Here is a 20,313-nt window from a genome sequence, read left to right as displayed (position 1 = left end):
TTTCTTGATGCACTTCTTATTTATTTATTAATGTTTGAAATTATTTTTTATTTTTATGGATTTAGGGGTGCAAGTGTGGTTACATTAAATAACTATATTGCATAATGGTGAAATCTGGGCTTTTAGTGTACACATCACCCAAAGAGTGTACATTCTACCCAATAGGGTGGTATTTCATTCCTTACCCTCCTCTCACCCAATTTATGTAATATGCTAAATCCTTTGTCATTTCAACAATGTTCACAGGATCTTTACCAGGAGTGGATTCCATCTCAAGAAAATATTTTCTTTGCACTTCCATAAAAGCAACTCTCATCTGTTCAAATTTTCTCATGAGATTGCAACAATTCAGTCACATCTTCAGCTTCCACTTTTAATCCTAGTTCTCTTGCTGTTTCCACCACATCTGCAGTTACTTTCTTCACTGAAGTCTTAAAGCCCTCCAAGTGATACATGAAGGCTGGAATCAACCTCTTTCAAACTCTTATTAATGTCAATATGTTGACCTTTTCCCGTGAATCACAAATGTCCTTAATAGCATCTAGAATATTGAATCCTTTCCAAAAAGTTTTCAGTTTACTTTGCCCAGATCCGTTGGAGGAATCATTATGTATGTCAGTTATAACTTTATGAAACGTACTTCTTCAATAATAAGACTTGAAAGTTGAAATTGCTCCTTGGTTCATGGGCTGCAGAATGGATGTTGTGTTATCAGGCATAAAAGCAACATTAATTTTCTTGTATATCTCCATCAGAGCTCTTGGGTGACTGGGTATGTTGTCAATGAACAGTAATATTTTGAAAGGAGTCTTCTTCCTGAGCAGTAGTTCTCAACAATGGCTTTAAAATATTCAGTAAAGCATGCTGTAGACAGATATGCTATCATGCAGACTTAGTTGCTTCTTTTCAGGAGCACAGGCAGAATAAATGTGTCATAATTCTTAAGGGCCCTAGAATTTTTGCAATGGTAAATGAATGTTGGCTTCAAGTTAAAAATCACCAGTTGCGTTGACCCCAACCAAGATCATCAGCCTGTCCTTTGAAGCTTTGAAGCCCGGCCTTGACTTCTCCTTTCTAGCTATGAAATCCTAGATGGCATCTTTTATTTATTTATTTTTTAATAGAATGCTTTTTCATCTACATTGAAAATCTATTGTTTTGTGCAGTCACTTTCATCAATTATCTTAGATCTGGATAATATGCTGTAGTTTCTCCCTCAGCTCTTGTTGCTTCACCTTGCACTTTTATGTTGTGTATAGAGAAGACATCTTTCCTTAAATTGATGAACCAACCTCTGCTAGCTTCAAACTTTTCTTGTGTTGCTTTCTCATCTCTCTCAGCCTTCATAGAATTGAAGAGAGTTAGCACCACTTGCTCCAAATTGTGCTGTAGCTTAAGGAAATGTTCTGGCTGGTTCGATCTTCCAGCCAGACCACTACAACTTTCTCCGTAGCACCTATAAAGCTGTTTTGCTTCTTACTATTGTGTGTTCACTGGAGTACCATTTTTAAATTCCTCCAAGAACTTTTCCTTTGCATTCAGAACTTGGCAAACTGTGTGGTGCAAAAGGCCTAGCTATCAGCCTGCTTTGGCTTTTGACATGCCTTGCTCACTAAGCTTAATCATGTCTAACTTTTGATTTAAAGTGAGAGATATGTGGCTTTTCCTTCACTTGAACACCTAGAGGCCATTTGAAGGGTTATTAATTGGCCTAATTTCAATATAGTTGTGTCTCAGAGAATAAGATGGCCCAAAGAGAGGGAGAGAGACAGGACACAGCTGGTCAATGGAGCAGTCAGAACACACACAACGTTGATTAATTAAATTTGCCGTCTTACATGCGTGAGGTTTGTGGTGCCCCAAAATAATTATGATAGTAACATAAAAGATCACTGATCACAGATCACTGTAACAGATATAATCATTATGAAAAATGTTTGAAATATTGTGAGAATTACCAATATATGACACATAGACACAAAGTGGGCACATGCTGGTAGAATGTAGCACTAGTAGAATTGCACTAGTGGAATGCAGCACTAGTAGAATGTAGCACCAGTAGAATTGCAAGATGCAGGCCAGGCATGGTGGCTCACACCTGCAATCCCAGCATTTTGGAAGGCCGAGGTGGGCAGATCACCTGAGGTCAGGAGTTCAAGACCAGCCTGGCCACCACAGCAAAACCCATTCTCTACTAAAAATACAAAAATGATACGGGCGTGGTGGCTTGCGCCTGTAATCCCAGCTACTCGGGAGGCTGAGGCAGGAGAATTGCTTGAACCCAGGAGGCAGAGGTTGCAGTGAGTCGAGATCATGCCATTGCACTCTAGCCTGGGTGACAGGAGCAAGACTCCATTAAAAAAAAAAAAAAAAAAAGAATTGCAAGATGCAGGATTGCCACACACCATCAATTTGTAAAAAAAATGCATTTTCCATGAAGTGCAATAAAACAAGTCATGCTTATATCATTCCTGGAGTTCAGTTCTTTTGTTGCGTGATCTTCCATTTTGATTGGGATTCAAAGTTTTCTTTTTGTGTGTATGTTTTGTTTTGTTTTGTTTTGTTTGTAAATATTCTTATTTCTACTTGGATAAGTAACTGGCCTATTTAACTAATGAGCTACATAACTTTGGGAAAGTCTTTAAACTTCTCTGGGTTCCGGTTACACTTTTCACAAAGCAATGGGGTACATAAAATGGTCTCTTTAGTCAGTGGTCCCAATCATTGTTCACCTTACAACTCACATAGAACAAAATATTGTAATGGCTTGTTGGAGTCAACAGAAGAGACAATCCAAGGCCAGTGGTTCCTGGCCCAGGGGCTCTGCTCTCCAAAGCCCTACATGTTGCCCAAAGGCTAAGAGGATCAATATATCTGCACATCTATAGCCCTCTGTGAGAGGAGGCACACAGAGGGTAGCACTGAGTAAAAGAATTAAAAGTGTATGGGATGGCAGTTTGGTAATGTCCTAAACAGATAATCTTTCTTAACTTTGAACCTTTCTACTTCCTTAAGTTACGTCATCACTAAAATCATCAGTTATATGTACAGAAAGAGACATATTAGGCACCTTGTTACTTTTTTCCATTTGCTTTTACCTCTGTCTGTGCCTCACCCCAACAGACCTATTCTGTAATTCATTTGCTTAATATTTATGTTGCTGGTCTCCCAAGCTTATTGTTTTCCTTTGGGTTTTTTTTTTTTCCTTTTCTTTTCTTTTTCTTTTTCTTTTTTATTATACTTTAAGTTCTAGGGTACATGTGCACAACGTGCAGGTTTGTTACATATGTATACATGTGCCATGTTGGTGTGCTGCACCCATTAACTCGTCATTTACATTAGGTATATCTCCTAATGCTATCCCTCCCCACTCCCCCCTCCCACAATAGGACCCAGTGTGATGTTCCCCTTCCTGTGTCCAAGTGATCTCATTGTTCAACTCCCACTTATGAGTGAGAACATGCGGTATTTGGTTTTCTGTTCTTGCAATAGTTTGCTGAGAATGATGGTTTCCAGCTGTATCCATGTCCCTACAAAGGACACGAACTCATCCTTTTTTATGGCTGCATAGTATTCCATGGTGTATATGTGCCACATTTTCTTAATCCAGTCTGTCACTGATGGACATTTGGGTTGATTCCAAGTCTTTGCTGTTGTGAATAGTGTCACAATATACCTGAATGTTTTGGGATTCATGTCATTGTCAAAAGGCAAGCCATCCAAAAAAGTGAAAGGGAAAACTAAAACACCCCCAATTTAACTACCTGGAAGTGACAGCTCTTCACATTTTAGGGAAATCCTTCCAGGCTTTTCTTTATGCCAATAGCGTATTTGCATTCAATCTTTTATATATGAGATTATCTTTACCCATCCTTGCTACTAAGTGGTCTGTTGTAGGTGGGCATTCATCTTCATTTTTAATGATGAAATAGAATTACTTTGTATATATTATGTTGTTGAACATTTAGATAACTTATTTTCCCTACTTAAAAACAATATTTCAGATAAGCATTTTTGTGCATTTTTTTTTTTTTTTTGTAAGGCATGGCCCATTTACGTTTTGATAGATGTTGACTGAGCCTGCTTCCAAGGATGCATGAACACATCCTCTTAATGTTTTCTCTAATTTCCTAGCATCATACTCCTGCCTGACACCCACAGCTGTCAAGAACTATCCAGCCCTACGCTTCAGTTATAGTGTTACTGCTTCAGGGAAGCCTTTCTTACCTTACTCAGAAATTTACTATTTTCTTCTTGTGTTCTCAGACAGACCCTTCTATATACCTCTATTGTGGCATTTATTAAATGCACACAACGTATTCTGCATGTCTGTCTCATCCACAGCTGTTGGTCCCGAAAGTACAGAGATCATAGGAGGCCATATATGGAACACCACGGTAATATCTTGAGCTCTGGTTTCAATTGTCTGGACTCAAATATTTGCTCTGTCACTTAATAGCTGTGTACTGTTAAGCAAGCTATTTACTCTCCTCAACATTTTTATTTCCTCATCTGTAAAACAGAGACAGATATAGTGCCTACTTCATAGGATAGGTGTGAGAACTTCAATGAGATAATGCACAAAGCAGTTAGACTCCATGACAAAAATGGAGACCTAAAAAAACTTCATTCAATATTCATTTGGTGCCAAGCACTATGGTGATACATAACTGATGCCCACTGTATTTTAGATGAATGAAGAGCTCTGAAATCCTAATTATTTGGACCTATGCTTTTTCAATTAGCATACTCAAGTTGTAAACCACGCAATTTATGTATAGTGAGGTTTTTTTACCAGGGCTGATTTTATGTACACATACACACAGGGCATTTATCATTGTCTCTTTTCCCTATTACCTTTCTGCTAGATCTCTGGTCATTGAGGGTTTGCACTCACCCCCTGATTATTCATTATTTTATTCATACACGTCCCCTGTAGTATTTTCTTCTTCATATGGGGCCTATTCCAGAACAAGGAGGGAAATAATTGTCCGTTGGAGAGAAGGAAGAGGGAACAAGAGCTCAAATCTATTTTTTTTAATTTATTAATTATTATTATACTTTAAGTTCTAGGGTACATGTGCATAACGTGCAGGTTTGTTACATATGTATACTTGTGCCATGTTGGTGTGCTGCACCCATCAACTCGTCAGCACCCATCAACTCGTCATTTACATCAGGTATAACTCCCAATGCATTCCCTCCCCCCTCCCCCCTTCCCATGATAGGCCCGGGTGTGTGATGTTCCCCTTCCTGAGTCCAAGTGATCTCATTGTTCAATTCCCACCTATGAGTGAGAACATGCGGTGTTTGGTTTTCTCTTCTTGTGATAGTTTGCTAAGAATGATGGTTTCCAGCTGCATCCATGTCCCTACAAAGGACACAAACTCATCCTTTTTGATGGCTGCATAGTATTCCATGGTGTATATGTGCCACATTTTCTTAATCCAATCTGTCACTGATGGACATTTGGGTTGATTCCAAGTCTTTGCTATTGTGAATAGTGCCGCAATAAACATACGTATGCATGTGTCTTTATAGCAGCATGATTTATAATCCTTTGGGTATATACCCAGTAATGGGATGGCTGGGTCATATGGTACATCTAGTTCTAGATCCTTGAGGAATCGCCATACTGTTTTCCATAATGGTTGAACTAGTTTACAATCCCACCAACAGCGTAAAAGTGTTCCTATTTCTCCACATCCTCTCCAGCATCTGTTGTTTCCTGACTTTTTAATGATCGCCATTCTAACTGGTGTGAGATGGTATCTCATTGTGGTTTTGATTTGCATTTCTCTGATGGCCAGTGATGATGAGCATTTTTTCATGTGTCTGTTGGCTGTATGAATGTCTTCTTTTGAGAAATGTCTGTTCATATCCTTTGCCCACTTTTTCATGGGGTTGTTTGTTTTTTTCTTGTAAATTTGTTTGAGTTCTTTGTAGGTTCTGGATATTAGCCCTTTGCAGATGAGTAGATTGCAAAAATTTTCTCCCAGTCTGTAGGTTGCCTGTTCACTCTGATGGTAGTTTCTTTTGCTGTGCAGAAGCTCTTTAGTTTAATGAGATCCCATTTGTCAATTTTGGCTTTTGCTGCCGTTGCTTTTGGTGTTTTAGACATGAAGTCTTTGCCCATGCCTATGTCCTGAATGGTACTACCTAGGTTTTCCTCTAGGGTTTTTATGGTATTAGGTCTAACATTTAAGTCTCTAATCCATCTTGAATTAATTTTCGTATAAGGAGTAAGGAAAGGATCCAGTTTCAGCCTTCTACTTATGGCTAGCCAATTTTCCCAGCACCATTTATTAAATAGGGAATCCTTTCCCCATTTCTTGTTTCTCTCAGGTTTGTCAAAGATCAGATGGCTGTAGATGTGCGGTATTATTTCTGAGGACTCTGTTCTGTTCCATTGGTCTATATCTCTGTTTTGGTACCAGTACCATGCTGTTTGGGTTACTGTAGCCTTGTAGTATAGTTTGAAGTCAGGTAGCGTGATGCCTCCAGCTTTGTTCTTTTGACTTAGGATTATCTTGGAGATGCAGGCTCATTTTTGGTTCCATATGAACTTTAAAGCAGTTTTTTCCAATTCTGTGAAGAAACTCATTGGTAGCTTGATGGGGATGGCATTGAATCTATAAATTACCTTGGGCAGTATGGCCATTTTCACGATATTGATTCTTCCTATCCATGAGCATGGTATGTTCTTCCATTTGTTTGTGTCCTCTTTGATTTCACTGAGCAGTGGTTTGTAGTTCTCCTTGAAGAGGTCCTTTACATCCCTTGTCAGTTGGATTCCTAGGTATTTTATTCTCTTTGAAGCAATTGTGAATGGAAGTTCATTCCTGATTTGGCTCTCTGTTTGTCTGTTACTGGTGTATAAGAATGCTTGTGATTTTTGCACATTAATTTTGTATCCTGAGACTTTGCTGAAGTTGCTTATCAGCTTAAGGAGATTTTGGGCTGAGACAATGGGGTTTTCTAAATATACAATCATGTCATCTGCAAACAGGGACAATTTGACTTCTTCTTTTCCTAACTGAATACCCTTGATTTCTTTCTCTTGCCTGATTGCCCTAGCCAGAACTTCCAACACTGTGTTGAATAGGAGTGGTGAGAGAGGGCATCCCTGTCTTGTGCCAGTTTTCAAAGGGAATTTTTCCAGTTTTTGCCCATTCAGTATGATATTGGCTGTGGGTTTGTCATAAATAGCTGTTATTATTTTGAGGTATGTTCCATCAATACCGAATTTCTTGAGCGTTTTTAGCATGAAGGGCTGTTGAATTTTGTCAAAAGCCTTTTCTGCATCTATTGAGATAATCATGTGGTTCTTGTCTTTGGTTCTGTTTATATGCTGGATTATGTTTATTGATTTGTGAATGTTGAACCAGCCTTGCATCCCAGGGATGAAGCCCACTTGATCATGGTGGATAAGCTTTTTGATGTGTTCCTGAATCCGGTTTGCCAGTATTTTATTGAGGATTTTTGCATCAATGTTCATCAGGGATATTGGTCTAAAATTCTCTTTTTTTGTTGTGTCTCTGCCAGGCTTTGGTATCAGGATGATGTTGGCCTCATAAAATGAGTTAGGGAGGATTCCCTCTTTTTCTATTGATTGGAATAGTTTCAGAAGGAATGGTACCAACTCCTCCTTGTACCTCTGGTAGAATTCAGCTGTGAATCCATCTGGTCCTGGACTTTTTTTGGTTGGTAGGCTATTAATTATTGCCTCAATTTCAGAGCCTGCTATTGGTCTATTCAGGGATTCAACTTCTTCCTGGTTTAGTCTTGGAAGAGTGTAAGTGTCCAGGAAATTATCCATTTCTTCTAGATTTTCCAGTTTATTTGCGTAGAGGTGTTTATAGTATTCTCTGATGGTAGTTTGTATTTCTGTGGGGTCGGTGGTGATATCCCCTTTATCATTTTTAATTGCGTCGATTTGATTCTTCTCTCTTTTCTTCTTTATTAGTCTTGCTAGTGGTCTGTCAATTTTGTTGATCTTTTCAAAAAACCAACTCCTGGATTCATTGATTTTTTGGAGGGTTTTTTGTGTCTCTATCTCCTTCAGTTCTGCTCTGATCTTAGTTATTTCTTGCCTTCTGCTAGCTTTCGAATGTGTTTGCTCTTGCTTCTCTAGTTCTTTTAATTGCGATGTTAGAGTGTCAATTTTAGATCTTTCCTGCTTTCTCTTGTGGGCATTTAGTGCTATAAATTTCCCTCTACACACTGCTTTAAATGTGTCCCAGAGATTCTGGTATGTTGTATCTTTGTTCTCATTGGTTTCCAAGAACATCTTTATTTCTGCCTTCATTTCGTTATGTACCCAGTAGTCATTCAGGAGCAGGTTGTTCAGTTTCCATGTAGTTGAGCGGTTTTGATTGAGTTTCTTAGTCCTGAGTTCTAGTTTGATTGCACTGTGGTCTGAGAGACAGTTTGTTATAATTTCTGTTCTTGTACATTTGCTGAGGAGTGCTTTACTTCCAATTACGTGGTCGATTTTGGAGTAAGTACGATGTGGTGCTGAGAAGAATGTATATTCTGTTGATTTGAGGTGGAGAGTTCTGTAGATGTCTATTAGGTCCACTTGGTGCAGAGATGAGTTCAATTCCTGGATATCCTTGTTAACTTTCTGTCTCGTTGATCTGTCTAATGTTGACAGTGGAGTGTTGAAGTCTCCCATTATTATTGTATGGGAGTCTAAGTCTCTCTGTAAGTCTCTAAGGATTTGCTTTATGAATCTGGGTGCTCCTGTATTGGGTGCATATATATTTAGGATAGTTAGCTCTTCCTGTTGAATTGATCCCTTTACCATTATGTAATGGCCTTCTTTGTCTCTTTTGATCTTTGATGGTTTAAAGTCTGTTTTATCAGAGACTAGTATTGCAAACCCTGCTTTTTTTTGTTCTCCATTTGCTTGGTAAATCTTCCTCCATCCCTTTATTTTGAGCCTATGTATGTCTCCGTGTCTGAGATGGGTCTCCTGAATACAGCAGACCGATGGGTCTTGACTCTTTATCCAGTTTGCCAGTCTGTGTCTTTTAATTGGAGCATTTAGTCCATTTACATTTAAGGTTAAGATTGTTATGTGTGAACTTGATCCTGCCATTATGATATTAACTGGTTATTTTGCTCGTTAGTTGATGCAGTTTCTTCCTAGCCTCGATGGTCTTTACATTTTGGCATGTTTTTGCAATGGCTGGTACCGGTTGTTCCTTTCCATGTTGAGTGCTTCCTTCAGGGTCTCTTGTAAGGCAGGCCTAGTGGTGACAAAATCTCTAAGCATTTGCTTATCTGTAAAGGATTTTATTTCTCCTTCACTTATGAAACTTAGTTTGGCTGGATATGAAATTCTGGGTTGAAAATTCTTTTCTTTAAGAATGTTGAATATTGGCCCCCACTCTCTTCTGGCTTGGAGAGTTTCTGCCGAGAGATCTGCTGTTAGTCTGATGGGCTTCCCTTTGTGGGTAACCTGACCTTTCTCTCTGGCTGCCCTTAAGATTTTTTCCTTCATTTCAACTTTGGTGAATCTGGCAATTATGTGTCTTGGAGTTGCTCTTCTCAAGGAGTATCTTTGTGGTGTTCTCTGTATTTCCTGGATTTGAATGTTGGCCTGCCCTACTAGGTTGGGGAAGTTCTCCTGGATGATATCCTGAAGAGTGTTTTCCAACTTGGTTCCATTTTCCCCCTCACTTTCAGGCACTCCAATCAGACGTAGATTTGGTCTTTTTACATAATCCCATACTTCTTGCAGGCTTTGTTCATTTCTTTTTCTTCTTTTTTCTTTTGGTTTCTCTTCTCGCTTCATTTCATTCATTTGATCCTCAATCGCTGATACTCTTTCTTCCAGTTGATCGAGTCGGTTACTGAAGCTTGTGCATTTGTCATGTATTTCTCGTGTCATGGTTTTCATCTCTTTCATTTCGTTTTTGACCTTCTCTGCATTAATTACTCTAGCCATCAGTTCTTCCACTTTTTTTTCAAGATTTTTAGTTTCTTTGCGCTGGGTACGTAATTCCTCCTTTAGCTCTGAGAAATTTGATGGACTGAAGCCTTCTTCTCTCATCTCGTCAAAGTCATTCTCCGTCCAGCTTTGATCCATTGCTGGCGATGAGCTGCACTCCTTTGCCGGGGGAGATGCGCTCTTATTTTTTGAATTTCCAGCTTTTCTGCCCTGCTTTTTCCCCATCTTTGTGGTTTTATCTGCCTCTGGTCTTTGATGATGGTGACGTACTGATGGGGTTTTGGTGTAGGTGTCCTTCCTGTTTGATAGTTTTCCTTTTAACAGTCAGGACCCTCGGCTGTAGGTCTGTTGGAGATTGCTTGAGGTCCACTCCAGACCCTGTTTGCCTGGGTATCAGCAGCAGAGGCTGCAGAAGATAGAATATTGCTGAACAGCGAGTGTACCTGTCTGATTCTTTTTTTGGAAGCTTCCTCTCAGGGGTGTACTCCACCCTGTGAGGTGTGGGGTGTCAGACTGCCCCTAGTGGGGGATGTCTCCCAGTTAGGCTACTCAGGGGTCAGGGACCCACTTGAGCAGGGAGTCTGTCCCTTCTCAGATCTCAACCTCCGTGTTGGGAGATCCACTGCTCTCTTCAAAGCTGTCAGACAGAGTCGTTTGCGTCTGCAGAGGTTTCTGCTGCTTTTGTTATTGTTTACTGTGCCCTGTCCCCAGAGGTGGAGTCTACAGAGACAGGCAGGTTTCCTTGAGCTGCTGTGAGCTCCACCCAGTTCGAGCTTCCCAGCAGCTTTGTTTACCTGCTTAAGCCTCAGCAATGGCAGGCGCCCCTCCCCCAGCCTCGCTGCTGCCTTGCTGGTAGATCACAGACTGCTGTGCTAGCAATAAGGGAGGCTCCGTGGGCGTGGGACCCTCCCGGCCAGGTGTGGGATATGATCTCCTGGTGTGCCTGTTTGCTTAAAGTGCAGTATTGGGGTGGGAATTACCCGATTTTCCAGGTGTTGTGTGTCTCAGTTCCCCTGGCTAGGAAAAGGGATTCCCTTCCCACTTGCGCTTCCCAGGTGAGGCGATGCCTCGCCCTGCTTCAGCTCTCGCTGGTCGGGCTGCAGCAGCTGACCAGCACCGATTGTCCGGCACTCCCCAGTGAGATGAACCCAGTACCTCAGTTGAAAATGCAGAAATCCCCGGTCTTCTGTGTCGCTCGCGCTGGGAGTTGGAGACTGGAGCTGTTCCTATTCGGCCATCTTGCTCCGCTCCAAGAGCTCAAATCTATTAAGCTGTTTAGCTTGACTGTTAAGTTGCAAAGAATGACAACTATAGTAGTAAGGTCCTTTTAATTTTATTGTTCTTAGCACTTTATTTCAAAGCAGCATGATGCTCAATCTCTCCAGTTAACCATAGTAAAAACTAACAGTTATTTCCTATGCATATTACTTCTTGAGTTAAGTTATGCTTTTCTTACCCTTTTCCCCATTAAGACTTGTACATTTGGCAGCCTCTTTCTCCACTATCTGCTACTGTACCTTGTGTTAACTCAGAGACTTGACTCTATTGGGAACTTCCAGTCTACTCAGAGGTCCTCCTTTGACTTTTCTGCACCTGTCCCTAACACCCACTCAAATTTCTGCCTCCCTTCTAAAATTTAAAGCACACTGTTTCTTTGCTTGTTTGTTTCCTTGTATTTTGAGTTTTTACATGTGGGTCACATCTCCCCACTGGATGTGAGCTTCCTGAGACAAGAGAGAAACTACATCTTACTCACATTTTATCTTTCTACATGATTAGCAAAGTTACTAGAATATGGTAAGCATTTCTCCCAAAATGTAAGCAATTTTATATAGGTATTGCCTACCCTAATAATAGAAGCTAACATTTTTTGAAAGCTTTTTATGTAAACGATGATGTTAAAGACTTTACATATGTATCTTTTCTATTCTTCTCAATTTCTCTGACTCAGTTGCTATTATTATTCTCACATTCTCTTTATTGAAGAAAATAACCCAGGCACAGAGAGGTTCTGTTAATTTGCCTAATGTCACACAGCTGCTAACTGGTAAAGACAGTGTTTGAGCCAAGTCAGTATGACTCCAGAGACTCAGTTTTAGCAGAAATAGAATGTTGCTGACCAGAGGGGATGTGTCTGTGGGGAAAGTGCATGAAGGTTAAACCAGACACCTGCATCAGGAAATAAAGTATAGCTCTCCTTCAGAGAGCTTAATCCAGCGGGACTACCCCAGCTTAAAGGGGCAAACAAGCCAAAAAGTCTTCTTCCAAAAGGATAGTGTCTTTCTTGGTATCCCATACTTGTCTTGTTTGGCTTCTAGAATTCGCATCACCTAGGGGTTAGTGTGTCCCATCAATAACCCCTAAATGCAGATGCTTTTAAAAATGTCAGTACAAATCACAGCTGTTACATTTATGGAGAGTGCAAAAGAATCACTGCACTTAACTCTATATAGAAATAAAAAGTAACAAAATTTATTCCTATTGTTCTCCTTATTGACTAATGAATAGAATGATGAAATGATGCCTGCAGGCATCCAGAAGGTCACCACCACATCGAAACTGATCTTGAGACCTACTGCTTTCACCTGTACACAGCTTAAATCTACAGTAATAACCCACATTTTATTTTAGAAAAAAGGCGAGAAGACAGTGAAATATCACTGCTGCTGATTTTAGGGAACATGTATTACTAGTTGTTATTTGGGAAGAATTAATCCCAAATTGTAGCCTTATCAAGATACTTTACAAGTGAGTGGTTGGCAGACTCCCCCAAGGGCTCTACACCTATGCCATGAAACATTGTAGCAGATATGCTAGAAATTAGCCAGCCCTGACCCAAGAACCACTCTATCAGTACATACATATTCAGTGCCATGATACAACTAGAACGGGGCTGGGCACTGCATTAATTAACGAAGTCTGTGAGCCAAGTGCTAGAGTGTTGGCCCAGGTGCTTTGCACTACTAAATCAAGAAGGCATTTAGGATTTATTGAGCAGTAGATATCATGCCACAATAACCTTATTGGGTGAGCATGTTTTTAATCTCTGTTTTGGTAATGAGGGATTGAGACTTTGTATCCTTCAGGGTTTGGTCAAGAAGACTAAAGACTCTCCAACTAGTCCGAGTAAACCTCTTTTTATACAGGAACTAGAGGTTTGCACAATTGTTGGGATCTCTTCCTGGATAAGGGAGCTGAAAATCAGAGAAGCTTCTAGTGGAGTTCCAAAATCAAGAAACCTGTGCACAGGATCTCATCACCTGTGGCACTAAAGCAGGAATTAAAGGCGTTCATCCAGAGGAAGACGCACACATCAACAATCACAGGGAAGAGCTGCCAGGGATTTCCACTGTCTGTGTCACCTGTGTGGGTACTTCTCCAGACACCCTAGGTCATAGTTATGACATTCTTGTCTGCCCGTGTTTCTGCCTGCAACAACCACCAGAGAAGAAATGCTCTCCTTCTCATCCAATGTTTAAATCTCACAAACATAATGGAATCGATCTTAGGACCATAAAGGAAAAATGTTTCTGGGTATTATTGTTACGGACTTTCCCCCTTCTATACAGAGGACAATGTAAAAGGGGCTGGTAATGATTCCAAATTGACAACAGAACATCAGAAATGTGCTGGTAAATGTGGCGAAGCTTGTCCAACAGCATACAAGTCATTAGTAGCAGGAGTGTCAGGAATGGAACCCACAGTGGTCTCACTCTAATGTGTGTTCCACTGAATGACTGAAATATATTACAAGAAATACAATACAGGAAATATTATATTACAAATATAATACAAGAACATTAGCCTAGGTAGCCATGAAAATCTTCAAAGAATAGATATAATTTGAGTTGGTCAGTAAAGTTCTTTCTTTCTTTCTTTCGACAGGATTTTGCTCTATTGCCAAAGCTGGGGTACACTGGCACAATCATAGCTCACTGTAACCCCCAACTCCTGGTCTCAAGCAATCTTCCTGCCTCAGTCTGCCAAGTAGTTAGGACTATAGGTGCATACACCTAGCTAATTTGATTTTTGTAGAGATGGTGTCTCATTATGTCACCCGGGCTGGTTTTGGACTTCTGGGATCAAGCAATTCTCCCTTTGACCTCTCAAAGCACCGAGATTATAGGTATGAGCCACCTTGTCTGCCCTCAGTAGGGTTCTAACGGGTAGATAGGAGCATTGTGAATATGCCAAAAGCTTAAATTGGCCTGAGGAATCAGAGAGAAGAGTGTTGGTACATAACAAATCAATCTGAAGGACTGTAAATCTGAAAGTGCATTTTTGTCAGTTCTTGTCTCTGTCTCCAGTTCCCAGACTACCCTGGGCAGTGAATGAATAATTGCTGAAAATAATGACAATGACCTGTAATCAGCCATGTTTAGAAACATCTGGATCCCTTCAGGCAGTGACAGTGGACTGAAAGGGCACATGTTATGCTCCTGCCTTCTGTTATCCCTGGCCGAAAAACAAGGTGGGTTGGGGAAAAAGTCCAAGACCAGCGTAAGTGAATGAGTTGCTTCTAATCTCAAAAAAATGTTATGGTGAGGCTGGGATATTTTGCTCTTTTTTTCACACGGGTTTTTTTTTTTTTTTAAATCCTATATCTACATAAATATGACAAGATAGAAGAGGAAAGAAACAAAATGATAAACTAGATATTTAGATGTAAATATGAAACCCAAACTTTTCTGCATTCAAGAGATACAGGATTTGACAATCATTACTTTGAAAACAGCTTTAGCTTGCTGCAGATTTTTTCTCTTCTCTGCCCATTTCCAGCGACAGAGCCATCATGAAGAAGGATGTTCGAAGACATCACATCTATAACCTTTGCCAAAGGCACACACAATCTTTGGAAGGAAGACTTTTATTTTCCCTGTCACCTTTAATGCTGGATATACCAGCTGAAAGCTGAATTCCAAGTATAAGGTCACTGCACGGAGGCTTCCTAAAGACATAGAGCTTGAAAAGAAATCTTTTCTGAATGTCACTCTCATTTCAGCTCACATTTTCCTGATACAGCACAGATGTACTAATTGGCCTTGCTGTCGACAGAAATAAACAAAACAAAACATTATTTGCCAACATCCCCCATAGAGGCATTCATGCCCATAATAAGCACAGGTCTCAGTTCAGGGTAATTAATTAAGATACACACAGGAAATGTCTAATGTACAATTTCCTTGTTCACATATTGTATGAATGGCCGTGTTTGTTCTTTAGAATAGAATCCTGTGCATTTTGTCTCACCTGAGATTTTGAAAAAGCCACTTAGAAGAGATCAAAGTATAGGAATCAGATGGTGAGAGTTTACATTTTTTCTCCACACTTTGAGAATTTTGCTTTTTATTATTTTATAATTTACATTTCACAACACTCCCTTAAATAATGCCTACTCTCCTCTTGCAGTAATCATAACAAGGCCTGCTGTCTTAAACTGGTGGCCTACTGACCACATTTATCTGACACATGGGTCTCAGAATTTTAAGCAAACATAGCAAATTGGATTCTTGCAACTAAAAATTTCACCAAAATTCAGATGATTTACAACAATAGTAGGCCTCTATTCTTGCATAGAAATTGGCTGAAATTAAGTCACCTCCAATTCATTTTAGTGAAGCAGACCCTTCAATGTAGCATCCTCTTAGCCCTGTTCACCTTCCTGTGTTACTCACAGTGTCGCTCACAGAGCCGCAGGTCAGCATCCCCTTGAAGTTTATTAGAAATGCAAATTCAGGGCTGGGCACCATGGCTCACGCCTGTAATCCTAGCACATTGGGAGGCCGAGGCAGGTGGATCACGAGGTAAGGAGATCGAGACCATCCTGGCCAACATGGTGAAACCCCGTCTCTATTAAAAATACAAAAATTAGCCGGGTGTGGTGGCACGCCCCTGTAGTTCCAACTACTTGTGAGGCTGAGTCAGGAGAATCGCTTGAACCTGGAAGGCGGAGGTTGCAATGAGCTGAGATCATGCCACTGCACTCCATCCTGGCAACAAAGGGAGGCTCCATCCCCCTGCCCCCCGTCAAAAAAAAAAAAGAAAAAAAGAAATGCAAATTCACTGGCCCCACTCCAAACAATTCAATCAGAATATCCAGGGAAAAGGCCCAGCAATCTGAGTTTTAATAAGATCCCAGGTGATTCATATGAATATTAGAGTTTGACAAATCCTACTCTCTACTAATCCACTTACCTGCCCAACTTTGGTTAGCATTTAGATTTATGCCACTAACCTGGGCCCAGCAAACACTGTTATTTCCCTAGGTTTCCATTACCTTAGGAATCTCATGAGAAGAGCAAAACCAAAAACACTAGTCTTTATCTAAAGTAGGTTAATTATATTTGATGAAATTTCCTTTTCCCCAGCCTGGGTTATATTGCAAGCACCCAGTTGCTTTGTGACTTGACGGAACATGTGGACTTAGTGATAGTGGGTGAGTAAAAGCCATTGACACCTTTGGTTATTAGTCAGTGAGGTATCCCTGATTTGTTTTGCTTTGGGGGATCACTGAAAACTGCCAGATATATTTCTTTGTTTTCTGGAGTTCAGTTATTTTGTCACTCAGATTTTATCTCCTCCCCAAGGGCAGCAAACTGGCTTCAGGCTAAAGCGAAAAAGAAGGCAAAGTAGAGTGGTCTTGTCTCTTCCCCAACCATGTTTAATCGCACGAGGTCCTCCGGCTAGAGCCATGTGCCTACACTAGAATATAAAATTAGACCTCTCCCAGCGGCGGTAGAAGCTTAGCGTCCTCCGTCCTTCAATCACCACTCAAAGCTAGATCTTCTCTGCCCTAAAAAAGCAGTTTCAAATGGCAGCCCCACTGAGTAACATCATAGCTGATAATAGCTCTGTTAGATGCTATGTAAAGCATCTTGGCTAAACTCTTCATTACCATTTGAAAACATCAGATGCTTTAGAATTGCTTCAGGTCTTTAAAAATCTGATCTTCTACTCCTGGCAGGACTAAGAGATTCAGTAAGCTGGAGTCATGCCTCAGCCCAGAGATTCAAAATCACTACGCCATGTAATGGTATTTCACGTCTCTCTTTAGATCACCCAAAGCTGAATAGTCTAATTGTTCATGCTCAATTTATTTGTGCTCTCGGTTGCCTTCACTATGGGCAGTGTGGACAGTGTAAAGGGGGAGCAGAGTGTAAAAAGCATTCAAATTAGCAACTGATAGTTACAGTAATTGAGGAATCAGCCTCGAGGTTAAGGTATTGATTCATTTTGATAATATTACACATACGGTGAAATTTTCTGATAGTTAAACCATTAGTGAGATCTACTGAGGAACTAATATGCACTTAATAACGTTTCACCCAACACCACAGATTTGAAAATGCATTTCAAAATTTGCAATTTCCAGCTCTGCCATAAATTAGCATACAGGGATTCTGTGGACACTGGCATCAGCTCAGAATTTCAGAGTTTTAGAAAACATCCCTGGCTTCAGCAGAGCCGGTGATGTTTTCCTAGCAATAACTTCAGAATGAAAAAAAAAAAAAATCTGTCTCCTCGTCTCCTTGCACCAAAATGGAACTTAAAATATAGTCACTCTACTCAGGATCCAGGCCAGAACTGCCATGGTCATCTCTGAGCTTGACAGAAAAAGACATACAGGAAAACCACAGGGTGCCTCTAGGTACTCAGCACTGGAAACTGGCTTTCCTAATAAAGAGAGAATATCACCTAGAGCAGCTACTGGTATGTGTCCCTAAATGTGTGAGGATACTCGCCTCCTGGGACCACTGGGGAGGAATGCTGCAAAGGACTCAGACTTGGAGGAAAAGCAACTGAGAATATATTCTCTGAGGCGCTAGCTTGAAATGTTTGTCAGCACAACTGAGATTCCGTCTTAAAGCACAGGGGCTTAAGAGAACAAATGAAAATGGTGTCTAACTTGTGTTGGGTGAAGCCCAAACTGTTTACTCCAGCATTCAAGGCCTACCACTTCTGGTCTCTCCCTCTAACTTTGTCTCTTATGGCTCTGCAGCAGGGACCGTGTGCCCCACCCATCTCCTAGGGACAAACTGTGCCTGTCGGCCTATCTGTCTGCAGAGCATACTCACAGACTTAGCCCCTACCTGGAGAACATCACACTTTCTTTATGCATCTGAGGCTTTCTTTTCTTTTTAAGACTAACTCTGTCCCATGTTCCTTCTCCAGAAATCTTCTCCTACAGCCCCAGGCCTCCCTCCTTCCCTTCTTCCCTCTGCTGAGCTGGATCACACAGGCATATGGTGGGTCCCATGCAGTCAGTTGCCTTGCTGTCCTTTGCAGGATACAGACTCAGTGAGCACTTGTTCTGGGGGAGATGTACCTTTTACTTCTTTTTTTTTTTTTTTTTTTTTTTTTTTTTTTTTGAGACGGAGTCTTGTGCTGTGGCCCAGGCTGGAGTGCAGTGACCGGATCTCGGCTCACTGCAAGCTCCGCCTCCTGGGTTCACGCCATTCTCCTGCCTCAGCCTCCCGAGTAGCTGGGACTACAGGCGCCTGCCACCTTGCCCGGCTAGGTTTTTTTTGTATTTTTCAGTAGAGACGGAGTTTCACCGTGTTAGCCAGGATGGTCTCGATCTCCTGACCTCGTGATCCGCCCGTCTCGGCCTCCCAAAGTGCTGGGATTACAGGCTTGAGCCACCGCGCCCGGCCTGTACCTTTTACTTCTATTGTTTGTTCTCGTTGTTTATGTGGCAGGTGGAAGACCTCTGCATATCATACACTGGTTTGGCACTTTCACTCACCATTTTGAAGGCAGCAACATTTCTTCTCGCTAATATTACTAAAAACCAAGCGTGCGGGGAGGGGAGTGGGAGGCAGGTGATATGTGTAATGCAGTTCTCCTGGGACTTAGCAATATGTATGTGGTGGAGGGTGGGGAGAGCTCAGCCGTCTGAGTCAGTGCAAGCTTAATAAATCAAGGAGCCGAGAATAAATCAGGGAGTGTGTGGAGAACTCCACCAAACATTCATCCTTCTGAATATGATCTAAGCCAGGCCAACAAAGGTAAGGGAGTTTATTCACAAAAGCAAGCTTAAAATCTCCAGGTTTTGAATAAATTCCAGCATTGATTACTTATTAATTCAACAAATATTCGTTGAGCATTTATTCTATGAAAAGAGCTGTTCTGAGTGCAGAAGTTGGGGTAACTCACAAGGCAAACACTTTCCCTGTCCTCATGTACCATGCATATCAGTAGCAACAATACTCCATAAGGGTGGTAGAGGGATTCAGTTTCTTCTGCGTCTCTAGGATTTAGGTTTGGAGATGGGTTTTGCAGGATGCATAGGAGACTTTGAGGAGAGAACAGCATACACAAAAGCATAAAAATGTAAAGCTCTGTGACTTAATTGGGAAAATGCAAATAGAGATTCAAAGACAAGAGCAGATGCTGGAATGGCCAGGACCCTGTTCATAGAGAGCCTCAAATTCCCACCAAGCCAGAGAACTCAGAATCACAGTAATAATGTGAATATAGAGTTGTTGTAGCCTTTTCCTTCTCTGAATTAAAGCACAAAATAGACTTAAAAATCATCGTATTCTGCTTCAATGTCCACTCTGGCTTCAGAGGTAGCAGACGGTAGATTGTATATGTTGAAAAAGCACATAGAGCTCAGAGCTCCTTTTTTTTCTGGATCACCCTCCAGGTCTCCTTTGGGGTCCAGTACATAGTAATAAGGTTTTTGCCAGATTATCTTAAAGTAGACACAGCTGATGCATAGAAAGGAAGAAAAAAGAGTGATCAAATGCCCCCCCCCCCAGCTCATACCCATTTTACTGTGATGCTCTTCCCTTCCTAATGGGGAGACCATAGCCAGAGAAGTGGCTCCCCACATTTCCTCTGGTCACCATCAGTACATCTTTATGTTCTGGATAAAATACATCCTTTATCTCATTAAATTCATGTGCTCAATGGTTATTGAAATGGTGCACCATTCCAATAACTTTGTTTGTGGTAGTGTGCTGGGTAAATATTTTATTTTCTGACGAGTGCTTGAGTTTTCTTTGCCAGCATTAAAACTTGGGCAGAGTGACTGCAGATACGAATAGAGATATTTACCAGCACAGGGAGATGATACACAGATGTTAATGAAAGCTCTGGGGGTAGTTTTCCGGGTTGTTGAATGTAATTTCTCACACTCCCAAATGGCTATAATAGGGAAACACCCTGAAAAGAATTCTCTAATGTCTGTGCATATGCAGCAGAGGATCATTGGGAAGTTAATGTGCTATGCAAAGCAGATATTCATTCATTCAATTCATTTGGTATGGTGTAAGGCATAGAACTGAACACTGGATCTTTTGTGCCTCTCTGTCTGTCCATTTCGTTTCCTTACCCCAAATCCCCATTTC

The sequence above is a fragment of the Macaca mulatta genome, chromosome 9, assembly GCF_049350105.2.
Source record: "Macaca mulatta isolate MMU2019108-1 chromosome 9, T2T-MMU8v2.0, whole genome shotgun sequence".
Classification (NCBI taxonomy): domain Eukaryota; kingdom Metazoa; phylum Chordata; class Mammalia; order Primates; family Cercopithecidae; genus Macaca; species Macaca mulatta.
The sequence above is the reverse complement of the archived record's forward strand: the minus strand, read 5'-3'. Positions refer to the sequence as shown.